Source organism: Harpegnathos saltator, unplaced genomic scaffold, assembly GCF_003227715.2.
Source record: "Harpegnathos saltator strain DR-91 unplaced genomic scaffold, Hsal_v8.6 scaffold46, whole genome shotgun sequence".
NCBI lineage: Eukaryota > Metazoa > Arthropoda > Insecta > Hymenoptera > Formicidae > Harpegnathos > Harpegnathos saltator.
Genome location: NW_020230272.1, coordinates 85,616 through 91,866, shown reverse-complemented (window position 1 = coordinate 91,866; position 6,251 = coordinate 85,616). Strand labels below are relative to the sequence as shown.

The 6,251-nt window shown below is 46.3% G+C and overlaps 1 long non-coding RNA gene across 3 annotated transcripts in view; it reads right to left on the bottom strand.

The window, feature by feature from the left end:
• Positions 1-736: 736 nt before the first annotated feature.
• Positions 737-6,251, bottom strand: part of LOC112589303 (uncharacterized) — a 44,449-nt gene continuing 38,934 nt past the window's right edge. For all 3 annotated transcript variants that reach the window (XR_003113433.1, XR_003113434.1, XR_003113435.1), the window contains 2 exons: positions 4,747-4,870; positions 737-1,699 (listed from right to left, as the gene is read on the bottom strand). This is a non-coding gene — a long non-coding RNA (uncharacterized LOC112589303). The remainder of the gene's footprint in view (positions 1,700-4,746; positions 4,871-6,251) is intronic.

Here is a 6,251-nt window from a genome sequence, read left to right as displayed (position 1 = left end):
ACACGTGTCGGCTATAGCCTTCTTTTTTGACGTCTCCCTGCGCGACGCCGAAACTCGCGGCGTTCGAGCAATCTCCCGGCATTGGTAACGTCATGCCCGGCGAGAATGTTGCGGAGAGAGAGAGAGAGAGAGAGAGAGAGAGAGAGAGAGAGAGAGAGAGAGAGAGAGAGAGATAGAGAGAGAGAGAAAGGAACGAGAAATTTGTCGCGGGAAACATTCCACGGGCGTCGCGTTCCGGGTGATCAGAACACATGCGCGCAAGTCGGATGAATAAACACGTGCGAAATATTCGGCAGATTCTCCGAAGCTAATTCCGACGAGAACGCGGATCCTCGCTCGTGGGAATGCCCAAGAGAATTATTCATCGCGACTTCCCGTGCATCAATGTTTGAATAAACGGTTAAAACGTGTAATTACTTTCCGAGCACGTCGTAAAATATTTCCGACGACACGTTCTCTCCCCCCGTCCACGGCGCTCCGAAATGACGGAGATATTTAGCCGCTCACGAGGAGGGGCGCAGCCTGTATATCCCGGTGGTCTTGGGAACACGTAAAACTCCCCGTACACGCGCGCGCCAACAAGTCGCTCAAAGGAGACATAACCGTAGATACGTGTACACACATGTACGCGGCAATCTCGTTATAAGGCTAAAGCGCCTCTCTCTCTCTCTCTCTCTCTCTCTCTCTCCCTCTCTCTCTCTCTCTCTCTCCCCCTCTCCCTCTCTTTCTGCCCCTCGCGACATTCGAAAGGCTCCCAGACCCAAAGCAATTTCGCTTAAACCCACCTCTCTGTGCCGTTCAAGGCGTCCGTCTCACCCTCCCGCTCTTTTTTCTCTCGTCTCTTTCGTTCCGTCTAACTCTCCTACGCTTCCGGGAGCCGTCTCGTGCGCCAAAATAGTGTCGGTATCCGCTAAAGGCCAATGTACCGTCCGCGAGCTCGCCGATAAGAAAATTCAATCGCGCCGACCGGTGTCGAGAGGGCGTAAACTCCGAGGATCTCCCTCGGTTCTACCCTTTGTCGTCGAAAATTCCATCTGCGAGCGTCGATTCATTTGAATTAACATTCGACGGCGAGCTATACATTTTAATGCGGAGCCGCCTCCGCCCGCGCCCCGGCGAGAAAACTCTCCGACTCGGTTTATTTATTTTTTCCTCCTCCCCCTCCAGATCTCCAAGACTCGAGATAACATTTCGATGTAACGGCGGAGGGGAGGAGAGGAGGGACTCGCGGTGAAACTTTACTTCTCCTGCTCGAGATGTCGCACATGTCATGAGAAATCGTCCGAGGAATTACACGCGAGACCCTCGTCGCAGTCGATCGCGTTCGCTTTTGATTAGCCCGAACAAAGTATAATTTTACCGTAATCGTAAATCGCGTACTTGCCGTCTTGCCTGTGCTCGTAACACCGCCACTTGAAAGTTGCAAATGGCCGAAACATCGGCGGAATGAGCGTGCGCGAGGGTTAACGATACGCGCAGCTAATAACATCGTAACGACACTGTAATCTCGCGAAATGCGCTCTTGTATAATTCATCCTACTTACGCTTCATCAGGTCGCTTGCTACGAATTAGGTTGTAATATTATTAGCATACTTCTTCCGCGTCCAAACACCGTGCCGCGTTGTCTTCGCTCCAGAAACCGACGGTTTCGGACGCCGACCGGTCGAACAAATTAAGGCGTAACATCTGAGTGAACGCCTGAAAACACAGAGTAAGTTTGGGAATTTTTTGTAGTTAAATAACACCATAGATGGAAAATTGGTTTGAAGGCCTCTAACGTGCATACCTTAAACTATACAAAACAATTTTCTGTTATTATTTCGCCTCAAGACGGCGGGCGCTGAAGCTCTCCAAGTAAAACCGCATTTTTCTCATGGGTCCCCGCGATTTGCAGCAGAAATGCACTTTGTACACTTTCAAAAAGGACAAAAAGGCAAAATTTTTGTTAATCTACGCTAAATTTGCTAGAGAAGTACACACGTATGTGTTGAAATATTGATTTTTGTAGAAATGGTGAACATTAGGAAGAAAGTTTGTTTTATCCAAGAAATTCAGTGAAAAAATATTTACAATAACAAAAGTTTTAAACCGATCGTAAAAATCATGTGTACTTCTCTAGAGAATTTAATTTAACAGCTACTGCAAAAATTTCGAGCGGATCGGATGAAATTTGTTAAAGTTCTGCCAATTCGCAAGCCAATTCGAAAAACGTGATTTTACTTGGAGAGCTTCAGCGCCGCTATCTTGAGGCAAAATAACAAAAAATTGTTTTGTGTAGTTTAAAGTATGCACGTTAGAGGCCTTCAAGCCAATTTTTCATCTATGTTGTTATTATTTAACTACAAAAAATTTCCAAACTTACTCTGTGTTTTCAGGCGTTCACCACTCAGATGTTACCCCTTAAAGACTTTTAACCCTTTATTAAACGACGACAAATTGTTTCGTCGCGAGGTTAAAACAGCCTTGCGCGCGATCCCACTGCGCGCTGGCACAATCGCCGACGGATCGAGCGGCATTAAGACGCGATTATGCGCGATAACGAGCAATTTAACGTCGACGACCACACGATGTAACACGATCGACTCTCGGCGCCAATCGAGCGCGTTAGACAGCAACTCGTCAAGACATTCAGATCCGACTCATTAGCGATCGAGATCGGCCGTTGCTTCGGCTTCCGCGACGCGGGACGAGGTTCAACAACGGCGAAACTCGCGGCTGACGACGCGAAAGCCGTTTCAATCATAATCAATTTAAACACTTCCCAATGCGCGCAAATGAAAGTATAATTAGCAACGTCTATTCGAACAGCGGAGAATAAAGCAATAAAGATTAAAGTACATCATCCGTACGTTAAAACACGGCAAATTATTGTTATTATTAACAATTACCGGCGCGTCACATTCGTTACGGAAAAAGCGACTAAAGGCGCTCGCTTCGACGCGAATTTTCATCCGTTCGTTCGTTTCATCTAATCGCGCCGAATTGCGCTCGCAGCGAGTAGGGATACAACGATAAATCGATAATATCGAAATACCGAAATATCGATATATCGAGAGACAAATACCGAATATTTATCGATATTTGTTTGTCTCCGATAAAGTCGATATATCGATGTAAATCTTACTGAGACATTTCGTATTTTTCAGTTACAGCTCTGGGGGCCTATTACGGTTCTACGACCGAGATGAAAATTACAAAAGTGACTGAATTCAGCGGAATATACGTATATTATGTAATTGGTCGATGTCTAGTAAATTTGCTCATTTTTATCATTTTCACCTCAATCGTTGAACCGTAATAGATCTCCTGCTCCGTATATACGGTGATCTCCGGCAAACAACTGTGGTTTATTATATATTTTCTAATAAAAATATGACAATAAATTATATGAGGATAAAAATTTTTAAAAGATCTTTTTAAATTTTTCGTGTATACCCTTTATACGCACCTTTATACCCCTATATGTATACATTTTTTTATATAAATATCGATATTTTTTCAAAATTATCGATATTATCGTAATCGATATTTGGAGAAATCATTGCGTCACTGGCAGCGAGACGCTCCGCGTGAGACGCTCTCCGCCGCTCTACTACACACGGGGGTGCTTTTAAAAGAAGACCGTGGAGCGAAATTCGGCGAGTGCCGAGCTACCTTAACACGGGCTTATCCGGCGGAACGTGGCGAAATTGTTCAGCGCTATCATTACGGACGTTTCTCTCTTAAGCGCTTAATAATAGTACTTGGCGTCTACGACGATGCGGACGTTTCACGTACGCTGATAGGATTATCTCGGGAGTGCGCGTGCGCGCGCGCGCATTTATATTCACGGCGCCTAATTAACGCGATAATAACGTCGACAGTCGCTGCACGTGCGTTTAATTCGAGGCGGGCGAGGTTCTAATCGCCGCGCAGCGCGCGGCTGCCGATTTTTAATTTCCAGCTCAACGGCGGCGGCGGCACGAGCGAGACTATTTCGCGGCTCGCCTCGCCACGCGGCCGCATCGCGGGCGTCGATTCGCGGCATGAGAAAAGGGGGTGGCGAAGTGCGGCTGGGGGGAGGGAGGAGGAGGAGGCGATGGGTCGGGCTGGGATCTCGCGTTGCGTAATCGCTTGATTCCATTTTTAAGCGGAATGTTGTAACGTTTTTCGTCGCTGGTGCTGAAAGAGGAGAGTTGATATAAAAAAAAAAAAAAAAAAAAAAAAAAAAAAAAAAAAAAAAAAGCGAAAAATAAATAAAAGGAGGGCAAAAAAGCACCAAACTGCGACGAGCGGCTGCATTCGTATGCTGCTTGTCGGTGCGTATTGCGCGGGTAGATAGGTGTTCGCGCTATGCTCCCTTTCGTCGCGCGGCGCAAAGGGCGTGCGTTTTAACGCTCTGGCGTTCGGTCATTTTTGTTTTGTTTTCTTCCCGGCGAGCCGGCCGGGAGCCGGGACTAGCAGCAGCGCACACCAATCGCGCGAATGCGTGTGCGTGCGTGCGTGCGTGTACACGCACACCACTTAGCCGTGAAATATTTTCAAACGAGGAGAGCGTAATTAAAACGGCGCGTATGCGCGTACAATGCGACACTTCGATGGCGAGCATCATCGTGTTTGCGGCGGCCGACGACGAAATTATCGCGCGGCACACGCCCTCTCGACGGACATCCCCCCCTCCCTCCTCCTCGCTAGTCGCGCCGTCAACAGGGAGAGTGTAAAATTTCCTGCTCGATAATATACAGCATGCAAATTGTAAAACTCACCCTGGGGCTCCAGCACAGCCACAGTCGGCGTTGGCCTCCCGGAGCTTTTCAACCAAGCCGTTTAATCTCGAACGGAGACTGCACCTCGCCGCTGCTGATCGACGACGCCTTGGTCGACAGTCACCTGTGGCACGATATGACACTCGCAATATGACCGAGTTTAATTCTCACTTCTCTCTCTCTCTCTCTCTCTCTCTCTCTCTCTCTCTCTCTCTCCCTCTCTCCCCGCCCCCCCTCCTCTCTCCCTCGCCCTCTCCTCTTTCACAGCAGCGCGCGCGAAATTTTCACTCCTCACTCGTTTTAATCTCACGACAGGCACAACGGCGCGAATTCTCCATCTCGCGAATTGTCGCGCGCATTTCGCAGGGCGAGAAAGTCCTCGCGCACACCGAGAGAAGAATTCTCGGTATTTGCAGCTGTAATCGCACAGTGAAGGAGTTATTGTCAGGAGTATTTTTTTAACAAAGCTTCGCGATAGCGTCGGTGATGATAAGCTTATACGCATATTGTTACCGCTTCTTTGTTAGAAGAAGCAGGGCGTAATTGGCGCCGAGAGAATTGGCTACGATTTTAATAACATTCGTCATTGTCTTCTTTCATCACGGTGGGTTGTTTAATAAGTTTCGAGCCTGAACATGAAGATGATGTTACTGGTCGGAAACTGTTGTAAAACAGGAAAGCTACATCTTTTTGAAAGTGTTCCCCAAATGTTCAGCTATATGCGACGTTTAGTTTTGTTTCGACAGTCAGTTGCGATACGCGTGTCAGTATATTTTTTCAACAATGGAAAAAATCGAATACCGTCCGTCCCGTGATTAAATACTTGAATCTAAAAGGGGAAAGCCCAACGGAAATCAAAACCGAGTTCGATTCTGTTTACAATGACCCCTTCATTTTCAACGGTGAAAGTTTGGGTTGCCGAGTTTAAACGTGGCCGCACGAATATTGTTTTTTGGGATAATATATTATCTCATGGTATATTATCTTCAATTATAGATTATCTTCAAGAAGGAAAGGCTATCGCTGACGCATATTATGCATCATTATCAGAACGCTCGAAAGAAGAAATTGTAAAGAACGATATTTGAAGAAGAAAAGATGCTTTTTCAGAACAACGCACCAGCTCGCAAATCTGCAATCGTCATAGTCAAACTGCATGAATTACGCTACGAATTGCCCCCCCTCCCCCCTTCTCCTGATCTAGCCTCTTGCGACGTTTTTCTATTTCCAAACATGAAGAAAGGAAAGAAAGAAAAGAAAAGTTGGGAGGAAAAAAATTCGCGACCAATGAGGAAGTGACTGCCGCGAGTATTTTGCAAGGCTTGATCTACTTTGCTGACGAATGAGAGGACTAGGAAAGAGATGGATAAAGTATATCGAGTTAAAAGAATACTATATTGAAAAATAAAATCTAGTTTGCCCAAAAATATAAGTGCTTCATCGTACCGATTTAACCTGGCAAGCAATCTGATAAAAAAAGAAAAAATCAAGCATTCAAAAAAAGA